We start from the raw sequence: 9,635 nt of genomic DNA on the forward strand, positions 1-9,635 counted from the left end.
CTCTCTCGCGTGCAATCTCCTTGTTTGGCGCATGATTTCCGAAAATGAAGCTTATGAGATACAGTAATCATATTCTCTCTCTTTTTATTTCTCTCTACTTTTCTCTCTCAATCTGTATCTCTCTCCTTTTCTCTCTCAATTTGTATCTCTCGCTGTCTCTCTCTGTATCTATCTTCAACTGAGTGAAAAGTATGCAATTTTTTGATGTTTTGTTGTTTCGGTGATGAATTACGGATATATATGTTGTGTTTGTTGAATTATTAAGCTTGACATAAGCAATCTGGATTATATACGAGTTTGTTATAATTTTTACACATTTGATGTTGTATATATCATGAATTTTAATAATTATTTCCTCTACCCTCTCTCTCTCCCCTTCACTCTCTATCTAACTTTGTCAATCTCTCTCGATATCGACATAGTTCTCTCGGTATATATAATTAAGTAGAAAATATTTAAGTTTTTTATGTTTGTTGTTTTTCAGTGGTGAATTTCGGCTATATGTGTTGTTTGTGTTAATTTTATTGAGTTTGACATAGTATCTTGACTTATATTTTGACAGCTTTGAGGTTGCATATATCATGATTTTATTTACATTTAATTTGATGATGTGTTTTATTTCATATTAATTTGTTTCGAAATATGTAAACATTTAGTATTGCCAGCTAATGTTCAACTGTTTGTTTTCAGGAAATTGAGTTTTTTGTATTTAGAGGATGATCACTTGAGTCTTGGTGAAGATTAGTCACAATCAAGGTAAATGGTTAGTGACTGATTACTGTTATTTATTAAGAGTTAAGTAATGTGATTATTAAGTTATAAGTATTCTGATTATTGTGATTATTATGATTTATGTGATTTGTGTGATTATTATATGTTTACTGCTGTGGTTAAATTTGATGGCATCATTGTGTTTGTTGGATGCATCATGATGTATATTAAAAATTGGAGTAAGTATGCAATCATATGTTTGTTTTTTTATAATCTCTTCTTTCACAGTGAGGATTTTGTTGTACAGTAATATAAGAAAGCTTTTGTTGTGCTTGGTTACGAAGAAAGTTTCTCCAATTCAATTAATAAAATGATCTGAATGGTCTTTTATGAAAAAAGTTCACACATCACAGACTCATAATCTCTAACCTGTACTCGCCAGTGGTTTTACCATAATCCTTGTGCATTTTATTGTTAATCATATGCTCTTCTTCAGTTTCATGCTAAACTTGTGTGCGTTTTCTATACTAACTTTGTTAAACATGTAAATTTACTAATTTGTAATTATTTGTTTATTTATGTTCTGCGACTATATTTAGTGTGAGTTTGAGTAATAGGTAAAAGCATATAATTTGGTTATAAACTCAAATCAGAAAGCCTATAACTCTGAACAATCTTTAACTTAGAACATATATTTATCTAATAAAAGAACAAAGAGTTATCTTAAAGAAAACTCTAAATATACTATTATACTATTCTTATTCATACTGCATCGAGGTTTGATTAATGGTTAAGTGCTTGATTAATTAACTCTATTCTTTTTGTGGAAAGGTAAGAGTGCTCATAGTCTACTAATATGAATGTGACTTATATATTAGTGCATGATATTGTCACACCACAAACAGAATAAGAAGAGACGAGACCAATTAACCAACCAACAAAACTGCTTGATATACTAGTGATTGTTGTTGCATAAATTAGTAAGTATGGATACAGATGTTAGTGATTGTTGTTACTTATATTAGTGATTATTATTTATATATTAGTAATTTAAGTATATTAGTTGTAATATTACTGATTATTGGTTAAATTACCGATTATTATTTACATATTAGTGATTGTTGTTATATGTTTCATCTAAAGAGTGAATTTTCATGTTATCTATTCTCCTGGTCTTTATATAGTATTTCTGAGATTCCCTTGAACCTTCCAATAAACCATAATATTGTATCGTATTTGCATCTTTTCAGTCCAAGTTACAAATTCTGATAAGTATTATGAATACTGGGATATATGTAATTATGTGATTTATTTGCTTATTAACTTGATAACTGTTGTGGCTACTGTGATTACTGTTATTATTTATTGTAATATTGATTATTTATCTTGTATGATAGGTTCGAGCTGCGGGGATTCATATTTTGTTAATCGTGGATTTGATGATGTCACTTCTGGTGGTAGTGCTAATATCTTCTAACTCCTGGTGGTAGTGCTAATATCTTTTAGTTTTATAATGAAGAATTTGTGACAAGTTATGCTTTATAATGAAGAATTTGTGACAAGTTATTTCATTTCATCTGGTGAACAAAGGTTGTATTTTCCTTTAAACGTTGCGGATGTTTTGAAGCCAAATATTAATTACATTGAATAAAAAGATTACTCTTTTGTTACATGAGTTTTTTAATGTAGTTTTACAACTAAGCACTAGCTTAGTTTGCACCAACATTAAAATAATAGTTTTCTATTGATTTGTCGAGAGAATTGTTATAAAAAAAACATTGCGCCCATATATTTAATAAACTTGTTTTATCTTGCAACACAAGCTCTTACAAATTTTTTCAAAACTACATACAACTAGCAAACCAGACACTAATTTATAGTTGTAACACTGAAGTACTTATAAAGAATCAATCACATATTCAACTTAAAGAGCATCAATTACAAGTTGAATCAATCACAAAGTATAAAGTATCAATCATTAATTTATGAAGCATTAATTACTAATATTTGAAAAATAAATCACAAGTTTTTAAACCAACAATCACTAATCACAGGCTTACAAATGTATTTTGAATTAAGCAACAAGTATGGTTTCTGAATCAAAATATTTTCAAATTTCATGAAAAATATGCATTAGACATCTTTTGTATCCTTATGAGCTTCATCAAATGTAGTTGATAGATTCTTGGCAAATATGACTATCTTTTTCTTTTGAGATTGTCCCGCGGTAGTGTTTGATGGTCTTTCTTCTGGAGATGGTTGGGATGATTGGTTGGCCAGATTTACAAGTTTTCTTGATGCATCTTGAATGTAGAGCTCCTTGCCTTCTCTAACAAGTTAACAAGTAATCACTAAGAGTGACATATAAACACTAGAAGTACTCAACATGCAACTGTTGAACTAAAAAACAACAAATTATTTTATACTCAAAAAAATAAATAAGAAGCACAACTTATTGTCAGATTCTATCTTTCTGGTGACTTGTTGTCTATACTAATCTCCACCAAGCACATTACATAATATGCAGGTAGTCATAGATCTAAACCATCTTAAGATGCAGAGAGAGTACATCCCAAAGCATGATTACACAAAAACATTAGGTGCATAAAACTTACAGCTAAAAGACTCTTGAAAGTGCAAGTGATACCTGAAAGAAAAATGCTAAGAATCATAGCGGACCTCACAACAAGAGAAATATGCAGTACTGTAGGATGCTAGAACTCTCAAGTATATTTTTACACTGTACCAAATCCAAATATTAACTCGAAACTCATATAAACTTACTAAAATAAAAATGGAGTATACTTGGAAGAGTTACGATGTATATCATACTAATCTTATACCATATCAAAGTGGCATATAACTTCAAGGACAAAACTATCAATCTCATGGCTGCATAAGATCACGAAATCGGTTGATCAAAATTCTAAACTTCAAATAGACTAATAACAATTATAATTTTGAAAGATATTAAATTTAATTTGAGCAGATCTACTTAACTAAAGCTCAAGTGCAGAATGCTTAGCTAGAGTGCTCAAACATAAAGATTCATGCAGATGATTCCAGGTATATAAATTAAACACATGAAACTCCACAAAATATGGTCACTTGTGCAATTTTAAACTGGGGTTCCATTAATAATTCTTCCCAAGGTCACCCTCAAGATTAATTGTGCATCTTTTAGCCATCATATGTACACTTACAATTTTTTTTACATGTATGATTACATAGTTAAGGAGAAGAGAAAGCTCAATGACGGAACAGAAAATGTGAAGGCATACCTTTGTTGAAATGAAGATTGTGGACAAATGATGTACATCTCCTAAGGTCAAAGATATATACGCAAACATTACAATGTAGCTTATCTGATGGGAGGTAAACAATAAGTACGCCAAAAATTAGAAGCACTTGCAAACTATGTTACAGTTTTTGGCTCAGAAAAATATACAAACTATATAGATACTAGTTTCAGTCTCTAAAGGAAAATCCAATGAAATTAGGGGTACAGTAGTGAGTCCTCATCTATGAATGTCGCGTGTTCAGTTTAAAACTGTTTCCATGTAATTTATAGAACCAATAAGATCTTAATTACCCATCAAGGACTTTGTTCATGAGGATCCTCCTATTCCCTGTAATTTCAAGTTTTAGCAGCTTTTTGCATGCGTCATGTATAGTATATAACAAGACCCTCTTAAGCACCTTTAGATTAAAAAAGAAATCTATAGAAAATTAGGTATGCTAAATTGTAACTATTGTAAAATATATGCAAAAACCTTTAATACTTGTATGAAAGCTTTTTCCCAAGAAACTGCTTTCTCATTTTCATTGCCTGCCTCATTCACAACATTATTTACTGGATAGGTTACAACAAATGCAGAAGCCTGATATGTCGATAAGGACAAAGTCAGATTTACCCATTTAAGGCACATGATCATGAATTTGAATCTTAATCGTCCTAATTCATTCTCATTCCACATTGATCAGGAAAAATGTGGCATGTAATCCTGGCCACAAAAGACTTGCCAAAAGTCTGGCAACAAGTAGCGAAGAACACATGACAATAGCGTTATGCAGAACAGTAGCACAGAACACAGAACATGTAGCACAGAACACAGAACATGTAGCAAAGAACACAGAAAAGTAGCACAGAACACAGAACAAGTAGCACAGAACACAAAAAAGTAGCACAGAACACAGAACAAGTAACAAAGTCTGGAAAAAGGTTTTCTGCAGTAACATAACTAAAACACTAATGATAATACTAACAACTAATCATTAATCACTAACAACTAATCACCAAAAACGACATCCAAAAGAACTAATCACTAACCACCATAAAGCAACAACGGATAGTATTTTAGTAATTACTGATGCGAATATTAGTAATTATTTACAATCTCAGTAGTAATCACTAAATGTAGGCATATAATCATAAAATTTAACATACAAATTTATAAATATAGTTGTAAAATATTACATGAGATCACTATATACTGCAAATCACAATAACATATAATTACATAAGATTCCAATCATATAATTAGTTACAATCATCTTGAATTGCTCTAGTATAAGTAAAATACAAAATAAATTTTGGACTGACTGTAATATATCATACTTGCAGCATTATAGTCAAGTTTTATGCTATTTTATGTATTTTGTTGAAGAGACAAGAATGCAGCGTTTGATTTACTCACTGTTATGACATAATCATTCTAATATTGATATCATTTATGCTAATCACTAATTACTGCAAATCACAATCTCATCCAGATTAAACACAAAGCAAGCTAAAGATGAAACTATATGTCATCAAAGTTAATCAAAATAAATAACCTAATTACTATAAATCACTAACAATGTAGATAAATAAATAATTACTACAAATCAGCACGAATCATAAACACTACAAATCAATACAAATCAGAAGCACTAATAACCATAAATCACAAGCACTAATGACTAATTAGTACTAAATCACCACAAAGTGACATCATATCATTAATACTAAATCACTACATTTCAGAGACAATATTCCCTACAAATCAGATGCACTAATCACTAATTACAACTAAATCAACACAAAGTGACTTCAGATCACTAACACTAATCACTAAACACCACAAAGCGACATCAGAAGCACTAATCACTAAACACCACAAAGCGGCATCAGAAGCACTAATCATTAAATGTAGGCGTATAATCATAAATTTTAACATAAAAATTTGTAAATTTACATGCAAATTAGGAGAAAAACAGTTTAATAGCACAAATTTATCAAAATAAAAATGAAAAATTATAAAACCCTAACTTACATACCTCTTTTAGTCCTAGTCATTATATTCTGCTTTCACGGTGTTATGTTGATAACTAATTGCTGTTATGAGAAGACATAAACATAATTTGTTAGTTTAAATAAGATTAATCACTGAAACCCTAGAAAAATCGATGCATTGACAAAATAACAATATTATAACAAAAAAAATGAGAATCAGAATGTAGTACGGTAACTTTTTAAAAGATTTGGAAGTAATCTCCTTCCGTTTGAGTAGGATGTTGATCATCTCCTCTGCGAATTTCCTGATTTGTTTTTGCAAAATTCGTATAAAATGAAGGAGTTTAAGTTGTAATAATTGCAAAAAAGGCGAGAAATTGAAGAAAGGAAGTAAATTAGTAGAGTTTTTGGTGATCATACCTTGTATTTGAGAGAGGTGAATAGCTTGAGAAAGTACATTGCGCAACTGTTTTGTATCTACATGTATACGTTTATTTTTTTTAGACTAGCAGTTGTGTTTGTGTCTATTTTGTGTGTACTGGGCCTGTTAGGATCTGGGCCAAGCAGTAGTTTTTCTGGGTTGAATCATGGTTTTTAGTTTGTACGGTAAATTAGTTTGCAGGATATGAAATTTAATAAATCTCGATAAGATGGTCGGTTAAATTGAATATGCAAGAGATTGGGTAAAATTTGTTGGATGCCTAAGAGATTGCGTTTTGACGGGACTGAACATAATGATTGGTTATATCTTATTTTTGACTTTGTTTTGGAAAGATAATGATTGATTATATCTTAAAAATAGATAATTATTATTATTTCAAGTTTATTATTAATAGAATATATATTTTTTTAATATGATAAAAGATTGTGTGACATTTCACTACAGACGTTAACAAATGTAGTTAACATAAAGAGGTTCACTATAATGGATGTCGTTGGAGTGGTGAAATTTTTATATATTATCCCTAAATTTTCTTTTTGACGTGTCAGTTGAACTTTTAGCCAAGGGCTTTATAAGGTTGGAGATGTTCTAATATTAAGTTTTAACTTCTCTTTTTTTTTTTTGTGTGAGGGTTAGGTTGGAGATCATTTTCCAAGGAAGATGATCCATAGCAATTGATGGTTGACAACAAACTATCAATTATTTTTTATCTCCAAAAAAAAAATCCTATTGTGGGTGTCTAAAGCGCGAAGTTAATGTCTTCCCGGCCAATATATAATTTACTATGATAATTGATTCGTAGGGACTCGGACTCATCTCTATTAATCTAAATTTTGTATTAACATATTTTACACGTACACAAGTAGATGTGTTATATGACACTATGGTGGTTCTTCTATATACTTTCTTGTTTGTTAACCTAATATCAGTGGATAAGAGTCACAATTGAAAAGGCCAATCTATGGTTGATTGATAAAAACAATAACTAAGATTCGTTGTATCCGTAATGAAATAGGATATTGTTCATCTCTACAAAATCAGTGATTCTTGATTGAAAAAAGTGACAACTAAGATTCGTTATATCCACAATTAATTAACTAGAATACCATTCATCTATGCAAGTCACTCGTTTCTAATCTATATGTGTATTCTTCAATGATGATTTGGTATCTTGAGAGTTGTTCAACGAAAAATTTAAAGATTAAACCTCCCATGTATCCATTTATAAATGGTCCAACTTTCATATTCATTTATAAATGTTCTAAACATAATGAAAAAAATTAAACTTTCTCAAATATTTTTTAAATAATCTAAACCTAGAAAAAGAATAAATCCAGATAAAATATGATTCTGGATATAAATATCGTGTACCCATTAAATTAGGTGTTATACTATTTTTTATAGAATAATTTTACATCACCCAAATATAATGTAGTATTCGATTCAAACGTGTATATAAATTATATTTTTAGGGTTAAGTTTGATAAAGTACACAAAAACATTGGAGTATCGGATCCACTCATGATTTAATTAGTTTAATCATAAATAATATATTTGATAATCCAAATTTATATATAAATTATCATTTATAAATAGTCTTAAATATAATTATAAATTAATCATTAATATCTTTGAACTTTAACAAGCATTTAGATTATTGTTGTGCTTATAATTAAGTTTGATTTATAACAGTAAATGTTCGACTTTTTGATTACAACGTTTATGTTGTATAACATAATCTGCAGGTTGTCGCATGTTTACAAATATCGTAAGATAATAAAAAATTAGAATTTAGATGACTATATTATATTTTATCAAATTTTGTAATACAATACTCCAATATTTTTGTGTACTTCTTAACACTTTGACCCTTGTATTTTATGTAGATTGTCATTCGATAATTTCTTAATATATTTTATAATTTTAAATTTTCACATAATACAATCTATCCATTGTGACAATGTTAATTATCAACATCATATAAGCAATAAATTATATATAATTTTTTATTTGTAATTATTATGTTTTTAGAGAATTTTGTTTATTTAAATCCAAATTATAGTTATTTAAATAGTTCAAATATAAACATTACTAAATTTACATATTCTTATGCATATATATTATTTCACATACGGTGAGTGTAGTTTTATATTGGAACCAAAAGAATGGATTTTATGGCCTGTGGATTGGAGTTCGTCTAAATACGTGCTCAAATCATTCAATGATGAGAAATTTCACGACAAAGTTAGTATAGTGTAAAAAAATATGATACTATTTATGTACATAATTTCGGAATTCATCATTAATTTTTATTCTGATAAAATATCCCAAATTCAATATTGGACACAACGAAAATAAAAACACAAGATTTCACAATAATATTAATATTTATTTTAATACAATTTTATGATCAAATGTCACATTAATTAGTGAACTTTCACTTAAAAGAATCCTAAACCTAATAATATTCCCAAAAAATTTAAAAATTAAAATGAAATACATCAAAAGATTTGGGTATATGAACATAGTAGCTAGTGACATGATGGAAGCTTAGAAATGGCGTTGAATAAAATTGGGGAGGGCAAGATTTATCTGAAATATCAAAGGATCATGTCTAAATAGGGTCAAGATTGTTGCGAAAGACATTAATCAAAATTTTGATGTGAATGCACAGTCTTCTGGCAAAAACATCACTCACATATATTTTTACATATCCCTGAAAAAAAATGGTGGTTACGAACAATGACTGTAAGTCTAAATGTAAAGACAACCCTATCTGTTACATAGGGATGATAACTCAACAATAGAACAGGACAAGTAAATAACACTACGCCTGCACCGGAATCGGAAGATACGAAGACAAAGGTTGAAGAAGCCATCTACAGTCTTGAAGGAATAAGTTCACTGGAAGAAGTTCATTAATATGTTCATGCCTCAGTGAAGAATAAAGATTGAAGTATTCAAGATTGTGGAAGCAATGAAGATGTTGTCCAAGTACTCGAAAGATTTCAGTGCAACCCCTGAAGCAAGATATTTCTATATCTTGGTTGGTTAATTTACAATCAACAAACTGAAGCATAAACTAACCCGGAACCGACTGATCAATGTTTGCTGACAAAGAAGGTACAATGTTTAACTTCAGTGTTTGTCGCTTGTGAACCAGACCAGTGCACTAAGCGTCAGCACGTACGGAGTTTTGCAAAGTAT

At 29.5% G+C, this 9,635-nt stretch overlaps 1 long non-coding RNA gene across 1 annotated transcript; it reads left to right on the forward strand.

Annotated features, from left to right (window-relative positions):
- Positions 1-2,241, forward strand: LOC135149252 (uncharacterized). Its single transcript, XR_010287575.1, has 3 exons — positions 1-63; positions 691-756; positions 2,109-2,241. It is a non-coding gene; the product is annotated as an uncharacterized LOC135149252 (long non-coding RNA).
- The last annotated feature ends 7,394 nt before the right edge of the window (positions 2,242-9,635 follow it).

Source organism: Daucus carota, chromosome 9 (genome assembly GCF_001625215.2).
Source record: "Daucus carota subsp. sativus chromosome 9, DH1 v3.0, whole genome shotgun sequence".
In the NCBI taxonomy this organism is placed as follows: domain Eukaryota; kingdom Viridiplantae; phylum Streptophyta; class Magnoliopsida; order Apiales; family Apiaceae; genus Daucus; species Daucus carota.